Source organism: Perognathus longimembris, chromosome 22 (assembly GCF_023159225.1).
Source record: "Perognathus longimembris pacificus isolate PPM17 chromosome 22, ASM2315922v1, whole genome shotgun sequence".
NCBI lineage: Eukaryota > Metazoa > Chordata > Mammalia > Rodentia > Heteromyidae > Perognathus > Perognathus longimembris.
In genome coordinates, this window is record NC_063182.1 from 11,862,096 (window position 1) to 11,875,756 (window position 13,661).

Below are 13,661 nucleotides of genomic sequence, written 5' to 3' on the forward strand. Positions count from 1 at the left end.
CTCAGAGTGTGATATTGTGATGTAGCAAGAAATGCTTATTTGGTCTTCATGCCAGGTTCCTAGCAGTTTCTAAAATCACTGGAATTTTCAGTGGAAAGAGGTATTTTGCATTTTTGTTATTTGTTGTTTATTATTTATTATTGTTATTATAAAGGTGATGTGCAAAGGGGTGACAGTAACATAAGTCAGATAAAGAGAACATTTCTTTTTGAACAGTGTCACCCCTTCCCTTGCTCTCTCCCAGTTTTTCCATCCCATCCCCGCTCACAAGCTGTACAGTTCATTTTTAACAGTGACCAGTGAGTACCATTGCTGTATTTGTTTGTCCTTTGTCCCTCTATTTTTGTGCCTCCCCTCATACTCCCAAAGGTTCTTGTGATTTGTAATGAACCCTTTTAAACCACATTTGAGTTTATGCTAATGATGCAATATGGGAATGAGTCACATGAGGATGAGGGCTGGTTTTCCCAGGAAATCAGCTGTGTGACTAGGAGGGTTAGGATGGTTAACCCCCTTCTCCCATCTCTGGGGAAAGAAATTGGAGCTTGAATCAATGATGATTTAGTCAGTCATGCCTACAGCATCTCTGTAAACCCGTCATCAGTGGATTCAGAGCTCCTAAGCTGCTGAACTATCCACATGTCCCCAAGAATGGATGCTCCTGGGCTTCGAACACTTCTGAGCCTTGCCCTGTGGACTTCTTCAACAAGCTGTTCATTTCTATCCTTTTGTATAGACAGGTAAATGTAAGTAAAAAATTTTCTTGAGTTTTGTGAGCTATGCCTACAAATTACTAAGCTCAAGGAAGGTATAGTGGGAACTCCCTGATTTATATCCACACAGACAGGACTGGAGAAGTCCAGATTAAAAATGGTATCTGAAGTTAGGGCACTGGGACCTTTACCTGTGTGGCCTTCATTAAATTTGGGTGGTGTTAAGGTTGCATTAAACTTTAGAAGAACAAGCTGACATCGTGTACTAAGCCATTACTTTATAGACATTCACCTAGGCACCCTGACCACTGGGCATATACAGAGGAGTTTAGAGGGTGATGACAGAGCTTTCCAGAATTGGCCTGGGTCTTTAATGATGAGCATTAATGGCTTGGAAGATGGCCAATAATAAACAGGAAAAGCACAATTCATCAGAAGTACTGCCATCATTGCTCTTCAGAAAAAAAAGAAAGAAAGATTTCTAGGATTGGCTAATAGGAAGAAAAGAAGCCAAGAACTTGCAAAGGACAAAATAAGGGAGGAAGAACAAGAAAAACAAGAAATTAGACCCAAGAATAGGACCTGATAAAATCTGGAGCCAAAACAACAACAATAACAACTGTATGAGCCTCAAAACATGCTAGAATGGCCAGGGCTGCATACACAGTTCTTCACCTTTAGAGGACACAATGGGAGTCTGAAACCTGAATATCAAAACACACACTATTTATCAAATCTTGTGTCTCTAAGGATAAGCTTCCTAGGCTGGTAAGTAGGGCATGGGCCCAGCAAAGGCACAGAACTGCTACACCACTATCAGTATACATACCTCTTATTTGGGAAAACTAGGTCTTATATACAGTATAACACAGTAGATCATAGGGATTAGCAGCTCAGGCTCAAGGCCACACTGTCAAGTCTTCACCCAAGCTTGCTCCGTACCAGGCAAGCAAGTTATTAATCCTTTTAAGTCTCTGTCAACTCATTTATAAAGCAGAGATTATAAAAGGTCTTAGGCTTATTGTCTCCTGGATGCTCTGCTTAGATGTTTTCCCTTGGTATACAAGCTGTCTGGGAAGGACCTATAGTAACCACTAAGGAATTCCACAAGGGACTATCCTGAGCTGTACATTACATCCAAATCTGTGTGGACTAACACTATATTCCACAGTAAACTGAAGTCATAACAACTCAATCTCTTGCTAAGGATTTGGATGAAAGTTAGGGCCTTTGCAAAGCTTCAAAACAAGCATTAATTAGAATGCTACATTATAAACATTGTGTGTAATGAGACTAGATCATCAGTTTACAGGTAGGACAGTGGAAGGGCTGACCTGAGAACCTGAGTAACTAAATATAAGTTTTAGTGTTAAAATTATAACAGCTTGGGGCTGGGAATATGGCCTAGTGGCAAGAGCGCTTGCCTCCTACACATGAAGCTCTCGGTTCGATTCCCCAGCACCACATATATGGAAAACGGCCAGAAGGGGTGCTGTGGCTCAGGTGGCAGAGTGCTAGCCTTGAGCAGGAAGAAGCCAGGGACATTGCTCAGGCCCTGAGTCCAAGGCCCAGGACTGGCCAAAAAAAAAAAAAAAAAAAAAAAAATTATAACAGCTTCTAAACACTGGTGATGACTCCATGCTAGAGGGCTGCACCCCCACCCATGAGACTAGTTTCTTGTAGTTTGACATTTAAAAATATAGGGATCCCTTGTTCCCCTCTGTACCTGGGCAGCTACCATGGTAATGGACATTAAAAAAAAAATATGATCATAATCATAGACTATAGAAATAACCATAATAGTAGTAGAAATGCCATGGTAACTGTTGGGTTGGTTTACTTATGATTGAGTACTGGATTGTTTTAGCCCACTCAAGCTTCCTTAGTGGTAATGGAAAAACATGGTAGCAATTGTAAAATAAAGATGGTACCAGGTCAGTCTGACCACAAAATTCTGCTTCTGTAAATGGCTTGCTTAACCCATTTGTGGGTCTGCTTCTGTAAATGGCTTGCTAAATACCATCCAATCAAGTATCTGCCAAGTTGGAAATACCCTGCCCCTGTTGTAATCACAATAAAAAAAAAAAAAAAAACCCTGCCCATCTGAGGGTCAGGGCTCTCAATCCAGATCCGCTGCGTCGGTGATGGTTAAGAGTCCAGGCTCAAGCTTGCAATAAAGACTCTCATGCATTTACATGAGAATCGGCGCCTTGGTGGTCTTGGTGGTCTTTGGGGACTCGAAATCTAGGTATAACAACAGCAAATTATAATTCTGTAAGGTTTAGAAACCTTGTCATTTCCGAAGCTGGGCTGTTCATTTCATAAAGCCAGTTTGAGCCCTTTGTCATTCAGGATTACTTTTCTACCTCATATTTTGCTGTCTTCCCAAGCCACTTTTTTTTTCTTGCAGTTTGAAATGAGGGCCTCAAACTTGCTAAGCAGGTGTCCTACCACCTGAACAACACTAGCCCTTCTTGCTTTTTTCCTTATATGTCCTGGGGCTTGAATTCAGGTTCTGGGCACAGTCCCTAAGCTTTTACTTTTACTTTGTTTGTTGTTGTTTTTCTCCTCAAGGCTAGGGTTCTACCACTTGAGCCAAAGCTTCCATTGAAGCTTTTTTTTTCCATTGAAGCTTTTTAATGGTTAATTCGAAATAAGAGTCTCATGTAGTTTCTTGCCCAGGTTGTCTTCAAACCACAAACTTCAGCTCTCAGACTCCTGAGTAGCTAGGATGACAGGTACGAGCCACCAGTCCCTGGTGTTTTAGTTATTTTTTGAGTAATGTCTTGTGTTTTTGCCTAGGGCAGCCTAAATCTGTGATTCTCCTATTTATGCTTCCCACATAGTTGGTATGACAGTCATAAGTCACTGTGCCCCACATTTTAAAATTTTTAGTTGATTTGAGATCGTGAAAACGTTTTGCCCAGGCTAGCCTCAAAGCATCCTCCACATCTTAGATGCTCCAACAGCTGCAATTACAGGCATGAGCCACTGAGCCTGGCTCAAAGGACACTTGCTGACTTCTAAGACTAGGCCACTGCTTTGTAAAGTAAGTTATTTTACTTAGGCTGAACCAAAGGACCACGCATATGGAATCCCAAACTACTGCTTATATTTGTATGGGCTAAAATTTTCCTTATAATTCATCCATCCATATTTTTAATCTCCAATTTTATTGATCCTTTTCCACTCACATGCCCAAATGTCTCTTTCACACACAAATCCTCCCTCACACACAAATTCTCCCCCAGCTGGCTTGACTCTTTGGGCTGTCCTTCTCCTTCAGCCACCTTAAACTTTTCCCAATTGTCTTTCTTCACTGTGTTTACTCTTGAGCCAAGATCACAGATTGCCTTTCTGACTATATTCCAATTTTAACTGTGATAACGTACTTGGAAATAGAAATGTTTAAGAAGCAGACCACTATAGCTTGGATCTTAAGTGTCCTCCCAAAGGTAAAGGCTTGGTCCGCAGTATGGGGCCACCACCGAAGGGTGGTGGAAACTTGACAAGGTGGAGCCCAGTGAGAGGTCTTCAAGTCAGTGGAGGGAACTGGCTCCCTTCTTGCTCTTTTTATTCTTCCCTATGCTCCTGTCATGATCATGATGTGCTGCTTCCTCACAGGCCCAAGTACCAGGGCCATCTAATTATGCCCTGGAAACTCCACAACAGTGAGCCAAAATAAGCTTTTTCTCTTTATAAGTTGCTTAGATCCAATATTTGTTACAGTGACAGAAAGCTAATGCCTTCCACAGTAACAGTTTCTCACAGAGGAATGAACACTTAAATGTCCTATCTCTACAGAAGAGAAAATGAGAAGATATAAACATTTAAAGGCAAATAAACAGTGAAGAAGGGATGTGATGATGGGAAATGTAAAAATAAAGACACAATAGTTGATCCTGCTCCTCATTAAAGCCTTATGTCGCTGTATGGATTACATTTGTCAAAGTTCAGTTTACCCTATATAGTGAAACAGTATTATCTGTCATATATATCAACATATATATGCATGTATATACATACATACACACATTTGCATATATTACGCTATGACTTGGGGGTAGGCAAAGTAGCTCGGGGTAGGCAAGGAAGTGGATGTGAAACCAGCATCACAAAAAATAAAAGATACATGTGTATTACCACTCAGTAATAACCTCTCTCTACTAGTTACTCCTCAAAGTAAACTGCAAATAACCAAGAGCATAAACACATTATCTTAAAGTAAATACTACTATATACCAGGTGGAAATTCAAAACAGTATCCACAAGGGAAATGTTTGTGTGAGCATTCCTGGAAAGTCTTCCAGTCATGCTGACTCACCATTTGGTTCTGGAAGAACAGAGCTTGCTTAGAGCTTGCTCACCCTCCAAAACCGGAAATCAATTGCTAGCTATCCTAAGTCTAGAACTATCACAGGCCTGAAGAGAACACATCAACTTGCTGTGCTTGGCTCCAGAGGAAATAAGACTCTTGCTGAACAAGTCAGCAAACAAATGCAGAAGGTACAGCACTAAAAGTAAACCCTGAAGTAAACTACAGGCTCTGGGAGATGAAGATGTGTCTGTGTGGGTTCACCCTGTAACAAATGTCCCACTCTGGTGGAAGCGTGATCATGGTGAAGGTTGTATGTGTCAGAGAAGAGCATATGGGACATCTTTGTATCGTCTGCTCATATTTCTGTGAACCTAAAACTACTCTTTTTTTAAAGTCAGTTTTTAAAATAATAATAAAACAAATGGAACAGTGCCTGCTCATCCTTACGGCAAATAAATGGAAACTGAATGAATAATGCATGGTAAAATAATGACAGCACCACTTCTCAAACAAAACACTGACAATCCCACCCCCCACCCCCCCCCCGGGCCAAGGTCACAGACTGCCAGCTGCACTCTGAATTGCTCACTAGCATTATGTCGCAGAGGATTAACGCTCCAAGTGCTCCAATTTGCACACTCCTTTCCTACAAGTTACTACTACTGCTTAGAAGTGTAGCTCAATGATAGAGCACTTGCCTACAAGCCCAAAGCCCTAGGTTCATCTCCAGAACTAGTCTCTCCTCCCCCAAAAAAGAGGTCAGATAATCTCTGGAGGGCAATGCTTTCAGTCATTCAAGAAGTTCATCCTTGAAGATACATTTCCACAAGGGCAGAGAAATTTAGGAACAAACATTGGGAAAAGCCTTATTTTCCATCTACACAAGGATAGAGGTTAAATGAGTTAGAGTTCTGGGCCATCTATACAATGAAATCTTTCTAAAAGGACAAAGTCTGCATTAATGAGCAGAATTCATGTCATATGTAACAGTAAGTCATAATTAACAAGCAATTTATATGTCAAAACACTAACCCTCAGCACCTCAGAATGTGACTACATAAGGAGACAGAGCATTTAAAGCAATGAATAAGGCTAAGGAACTGGGACAGTCCTTGTAGAAAGAGAAGATGAGGACACAGGCACCCTTATGTGAACACCATGGGGAAGGTAGCCAGCTATAAGCAAAGGGAAAGGCCTTGCAAGAAACTAACCCTGCCCACACCATGCTCTTGGACCTCTACCCTCCAAGTGAGAGACTCATCTTCCATTGTCTAAGCTGCACGGTTGTTGATAGTTGCCCTAGGCAACTCATATAGCTCCTGTGCCCCTATGTATTCTCTCTACACATGCCCATCATTACATAGGTGCTGTGGAGATAGACAAGGCTACTCACTGGCCACCTGTGACAGGGGGAGGGAGACATCTACTTCAGGTTTTTAACAATATTCATGTCTTATTCTTACAATAGAAATGAAGGAGACATCTGGCAGTGAGGGTTGGTATGGAGTGACATGACTTTCTTTCCTGCTAAAGAACTTTCCCGTGGGCTGGGGATATGGCCTAGTGGCAAGAGTGCCTGCCTCATATACATGAGGCCCTGGGTTCGATTCCCCAGCACCACATATGCAGAAAATGGCCAGAAGTGGCGCTGTGGCTCAAGTGGCAGAGTGCTAGCCTTGAGCAAAAAGAAGCCAGGGACAGTGCTCAGGCCCTGAGTCCAAGCCCCAGGACTGGCCAAAAAAAAAAAAAAAAAAAAAAATTTAAAGAACTTTCCCCTCCCCCAGATATACTATAAAGAAAAGTCTTTCCCCCAAAGAGCCTCCCTGTCTCCATGCTACACATACACACACACACACACACACACACACACACACACACACACTTTACCCCCATTGCACCTCTGCACTTGGTTTCAAACAGCAAGGGCACAAATGGCAAAGCCTTTCATAAATAAAAGGCCTTTGTCTTCACCTGTGCAGAGACAAAATGAAATTATAAGCCAGCTGCTCACTACTCCGGACTCCCCTCATTGTTCTTCCATTCTCCTGCCCCGCCACCCAAACACATTCCACAAAATGTCACTTCCCTGCCCTGGCTTCCCCCACAGACCTCCTTCCAAGGACTGATCAGGGCCTCTGAGAAAATGATCAGAGAGCCATTAGCTAAGGCTGCCATGACCACAGGGGATTTGGTTAAGTAAAAGGGAAGCGCACTATCTGCATTAGGCAGATCCCAGGGGACACCACCACCAAGTGGAAATGACCAGGCATCAGGAAAAAGCCCAATGGGTGTCACTAAATAAGCATGGGCACACACATGCCCTTTATTCCTAAGACTAATTTTCTCTCCAGGATTTGAAGCCTGCAGCAGGCAGGAGGGCCATACTAGTGGGGAAAACACTCTGGTCTGAGGACCAGAGAACCTGGGTTCTAATTCTGGGCAGCTCCTCATCCTGGCTTTCCTTTTGTAATTTGACGGAGCCCAGGCAGACAACGGATGATCGATCTCACATCCACCTGACATGGGTGGGTGGAGCTCTGAGTTTAGGAGGACTCTAAGGAGTCTTAGAGGGAACAGGCATTGATCAATAAGAGCTCTCTCCCAGAAGCACAGGTAGCATCTGGGTCACATGCTTGTGGTGATACACACCTGTAAGTAATCTTAGCATTCAGGAGGTTGAGATAGCACGAGCATGTGTTTGAGGCCATTCTGGGCTACATAGTGAGTTCAAAGACAGCCTCCGCTAGATAGTAGGATTCTATCTTAAAGAAAGAAGGGAGAAAAAGGTAAGCCATGAATTCTTAAATGCTGAAAAACATAGCAGCAGTCAAGCACACTGGGTCAATCCCAAAGCAAGGAGGAGAGAAAATGGATCCAAGAGAAATGCAAAGCTCACAGTGGAGCTGCTTAAAACACCCTCAGGTATCACCAGCAGCTATGAGCACGGCTGAGATGTTCTGTGCTTCTGTTCTGCATGATGTCCTGTCAACATGGTGGGGTGATAACCCACATGTGTAACAACAATCCCAGCAACACTTTCCTCCTATGAACTGAAGAAGGCAAAGGACTACAGAAGACACTCATCACAAGAACCCAAACACAGGTCCCGTTTTTCAGGTTCAAGGCTTGGGTTTGAGGTATGTAAAGGCCTCAGCAGTGTGGGAAACACCAATGCCAAAATTAATATTCTGAGGTTCCTGGCTAGCCAGTTCATTTGAATGTAAATTTAAATGAATTCTCAAAACAGGCCTGGAGGTGTGACTCAAATGGTAGAGCACCTTCGAGCAAGCTTAAAGCCCTGGATTCAAACCCCATTTCTACCAAAGAAATCTTCAAATCTGATAACACCCTTCTTCAGACCCTTTTCTCTAATTTCTAGCAGCATAGGAGCCTTAGCTAGCACAACCAACCTTTTACAGCTTAGCTTTTTAAGCGTGCCAAAGCTCAGAAACCACTTCCCAAGGGCAGAGTTCAGAGTAAGGGTGCTGCCACAGTGCTAGGCACCATCCTTTACCAATAGCCGAACAATGGAATGACAGGACTAAAAGGAGAGCATGAACAAAAGTGCCCTGCCAATAAAGAAGTGTCTTACAGCACAACCTAGTGCCTGCAGGTGGATCCTAAATCATAAAATGATTGTGTCCTAGAAATACACACACACACACACACACACACACACACACACACCCCACACACACCTAAGTTTGTTGGCAGGGTTTACAGTATATTTATGCCATATAAACAAATACAACTGGCTTTATAGTATTATTAGCTAACAATAGTTAACTCTTGGTAACTCTTATACTCTTCAAGTTTCGAGGAAAATTACTATCCATCATTATCATCTCGGTTTTAACAAAGATATGACCAGAGCACAGTCTAGGCAACTTTAGGTCACAAAGCTGGAGAATGGCAGAGCCCGGGTTTAAATCTGGCAGGCTGCCACTATGCTCTACTTTCTGTTGGTATGGTGGGGAAACAAGACTGATCACACTGCCTGAAACCAGCCTCAGATCTTGACTTTTGAGAGGGAGGGAGGGAGGGAGGGAGGGAGGGAGGGAGGGAGGGAGGGAGGGAGGGAGGGAGGGAGGGAGGGAGGGGGAGAGAGAGAGAGAGAGAGAGAGAGAGAGAGAGAGAGAGAGAGAGAGAGACTGTGCTAGAAGAAAGAAGAAAAGCAGGCTTTCTTCCCACCCTATGTGTACAAGCAGTTCGCATATCTGAAGATGCCATCTCCCTTCTGACTGCAGAGGACAGAGAAAATTCCTGAGCCTTGTGTCAAGCAGCTCAACCCTCAGGCACCAAGCTCCCTACCTTCCTACCAAGTCCTGTCTGATATTACAAGCCCAGCTCCTAAGGCCCTTCATTCACTTACTCAGCCAATATTTATTAATTTCCATATCTACTATGTGCAGCATTTGTTTCTGGGAATGCAGCAGTGAGCCAAGGACTTTGTTTCTATCTTCACTAAGCAAAAGCAAAAAGCAAAACAAAGTAACAAAAACTAGGTGATAGATAAACAAGAGTATATTAGACATCTGCATGTTATTTAAGAAGAGAAAGAAGGGTTAGAGGTAAGGCTCAAGTGGTACAGCACTTGTCTAGGAAAGTTGAGGCTCTCAGTTCAAACCCCAGTACCACAAAAAGAAGAGAAAAAGGAGGATAAAGGAAACCTAGTCACTCCATAAAAAGAGTATGCTACTTAAATTATGATATTCATTATATTCAATGTACATTATGGGAAAATTCAACTACATAACTTGAGGGTAGAGATGAGAGGGGGAACATGAGGGAGAACAATGGAAAGAGTGACATTGATCAAAATGTAGTATACTTATAACTTGACTTATTGAATTGTAACCTCTTTGTACAACTACTTAATAATTATTTTTAAATTAAAATAATATAAAATTGTAGATTTTTCTATAATTTCCATAAGAAAAAAAATATAATATACCCACTGAAGTGATTATTCCAGTTATACAGGGAAATGTAATGCATTGAGTGTTGTTCCCACAGTATTAACTGAAAATAGTTAATAACACAATAGCATAGAGTAAAGCAATCTTTGGGATAAAAAAATAACAAGACACTGATCAACAATAACAAAAAATCTAGAAAGATATAAATATGCCAAAGATAGTTAACAGCATCAAAGGAGTAGGAGTGATTATGCTGCTCTGTATTTTCTGAGCTCTACAACACACATATCTTATAATTAGAAAAATATTATCACAAGTTTCTGTTTGGGAAGGAAACAAAACAGCATTCTTGTTCCATCTCATTGGTGGCAAGCATTCAAATACTTGTTAAATGAATCAGACAGTACACAAATGAAGCCCTACCTCAGCTGTGATATTGGTAAAAACCAGTCAGCATCTTGTGTCATTGTACCTGAGGCCTAAGAAAAGTAAGAATTCTCACCATGCTGCCCACTTACATATGTTGAAGATCTACATTTTGTTACTGATTTCTTATCACAAACAAAAAGATTATTCCTTAAACCCTGCACTACTTTTAGAATTTACCTGATAGAAATAAATCTCTACTCAATAGAATCTGAAGTAATTAAAAATGAAATGATGGCTATAAATATATTGAGGGGTAGAACACTGGCCTAGCATGCCCAAGGCCCTGAGTTCAATCCCTAGCACCACAACTAAGTGGGGAGCAGGGACAAGCACTCAAAATTGAAAGGGAAGCTATAGCTATGTAACTATACAGCCCAGAAATCAATTCTCATATTTTTGTTTCTTACATTTTCTTCCTGAGATCACAAGATCCCCAAACCACAAGACCTTCACAGTGATTCCCACTGCTGATCAGAGGGATCCAAGAACACAAGGGCCGAGACAGGTGTTTTCCTGTAGGTGATTTCTCACAGAGCTTTCAATATTCTAGAATATGCTAGTTTCCACCCTCTACCATGTTTGCACAAAAAGTACAGTTTAGGCCATCAGAACCAAGTATGAATAGGCAAGAACGGGCTAGAAACACACCCACAGTCAGCAGCCTTTGGTTTAAAGGTGGCTCTATTCTTTTGGAGCTTTTTCTCACAAGGTTAGAGTTACTTCTAACACCAAAAGAATGGTTATCAAGTTTTTTGTTCTCAGACAGCAGTTGGATTCTTTCGATCATTCTATCGCAATGTTCTATTTGTACTCCTTCTAAAGCACTCCACACAAAACAGAAGTTTCTCTTTATGGTTCAATATAGCCTAAGACTAAAAACATTAAGTGAAAAATTCCAGAAATAAGCAAAATAAATAACCTTGATCATAGTATATTGTGAAATTGTTCTTAAAATAATAAAACTAATTATATTTATAATGAACATAATTTTATGATCATTGTTAATCTTTTACTGTGCCTAACTTACAAACTACACTTTATCATATATATGTATAAGGAAAAAAAAAACAGCACATACATTGGGCTTGGTACTCCCTGTGGTTTTAGGCATGCATTGTGGATCTTTGACATAGCTTGCATTGACTACTGCATGACTACTGTGCATGTTAGGACTACTGTGCATGTTAGTAGACTGACGAGAGAATCTATAGAATTTAAGGTCAAGTAACCCCACCCCTCTCTAGCAGTTCAACAGAAAACAAATATTCCTAGATCAAGAGCAACTTTCTCCAGCTCAGTCCTATGGATGGCTCTTCGCTGTGGGACTGTCCTGTGTGTGCTAGGAGGCCAGCAGCCTCCTCCTGCTAGGAGCCAGTAGCAACCTCCCTCTCTCTTCAACTGAGGACCGTCAGAAATGTCTCCAGTCAACTGCTCCCACCAGGAACCACTGACTTAAAGTTTAAGAGCAAAAGCTATGGATGGAATCCATCTGTCTAGGGTTTCTACTCTACAGTCTGGACCTAGATCTTAACTCAGGAGAATGTCTCAGCAAGGTAGAAAAAGCTGTTCTGTGTATATGAAAACCCTTGTCACATGCTCAAAATAAGGCTGTCTTTGTACCTTTATTACCACTAGGAGAAAACATGGCTGTGGGAACACTCATCTGCACCCACTTAAGTAATAAATACCTGCAGCAGAATCAGGCTGGCAAAGGGCAGACCAGAAGAAAGGGATATAATAAAACCATAAAATACAAAATGGAAAGGTGTTAGCAAATGAAAGAAAAGTATTCATGGAAATTAAGACATCTTTTAAAAGTTTTAAATATTCTCATCAAAATCTTGCTTGTTCTACATATTTATAAAAATACATAAATAAATAAATAACAGCTACTGAAACACTAAACCCCAAATCTGCCTCACTGTGTCATGGATATTATGCTACAGTATAGAAATCTGGCAAGCCCCTTCTAAGAGGTGCCATATGCCAGCCCAACAAACTCTGCCAAGCCACAGAGCACTTTCCAGACTGGTGACAGAGCCACAGAGATGAAGTATACGCTGAAGCAGGGAACAGAAACAAGTGCATTTCACTGCTCACAGAGAGCTCCACAAAGAGGAGCTGGGGAGGGGGGGAGAGAGGGCACGCTGGGAATGTGGCCTAGTGGTAGAGTGCTTGCCTAGCATACATGAAGCTCTGGGTTCCATTCCTTAGCACCACATACAAAGAAAAAGCCAGAAGTGGAGCTGTGGCTCAAGTGGTAGAGTGCTAGCCTTGAACAAAAGAAGTCAGGGACAGTGCTCAGGCCCTGAGTTCAAGCCCTAAGACTGGCACCAAAAAAGAAAAAGAAAAAAGAGAAGTTCAGTGCTCAGAAGGGCCACAATTTCATGGGCTTCCGAGGAAGTATAGTTAGTTTAGGACATCAGAACCAAAGAAAATTCCATGCAACATTCTGATATGTAAGACACATAGATGCACCATACTACTACAAACATAATTATATTTTCATACAACAAATATATATCTAGTGCTTCTGTTGTGGGGAGATCGAGGCTCAAACAGAGACACTGGGCTACTGTGGGGAGACAGGAACTGTGTTTTTTGCCAGCCATCTTAGGAGAGATAATTCTCCAAGTCCCGAACCACCTTTTTATAAGGCAGTTTGACCACCGCAGGGTCGGATCACATTTAATTGTGATTGGCTAAGGAAGCTGGCCGATGGTTTGAATTGGAGGCTGATGCAGAGGGAGAAGGGGCAAACAGAGGACAAGCAGGTAGGTCTTGGCAGGTATGGTATGGCACTGGAAACCTTTGTAATCACAGGCTTTGTTCCTGTCCCCGGTCACAGTTGTAGTTATCAGTGAAGTGTATTATATGCAGGACTAGTTAACACTTCAGGGTAAGTGATTTCTGACAAATTTCAGCAAAACAGTCAAACTGGTGGGGGGTTGGTTCTTCAAGGAGCTAGCTGTACAGTTCCCACCATCTTGAAGGCCATACTCTAGTAGATTTTTGTTGCTGTTGTTCTAGTCCTAAGGCTTGAACTCAGGTCCTAGGTGCTATTCCTGAGCTTTTTGCTTTTTTTGCTCAAGGCCAGCACTTTACCACTTGAGCTACAGTTCCACGTCCAGCTTTTCTGGTGCTTAATTAGAGGTAAGAGCTCCACAAACTTTTCTACCCAAGCTGGCTTTGAACCACAATACCCAGATCTCAGCCTCCTGAGTAGCTAGGACTACAGGCATGAGCCACTGGTACTGGCTTTCTAGTAGATTTTAATTAAAC

General features: G+C 41.9%; 1 protein-coding gene across 1 annotated transcript in view; it reads right to left on the reverse strand.

Moving 5' to 3' along the window:
- Serinc5 (serine incorporator 5) overlaps window positions 1-13,661 on the reverse strand; it is a 92,138-nt gene that overhangs the window by 45,656 nt on the left and 32,821 nt on the right. The window lies entirely within an intron of this gene.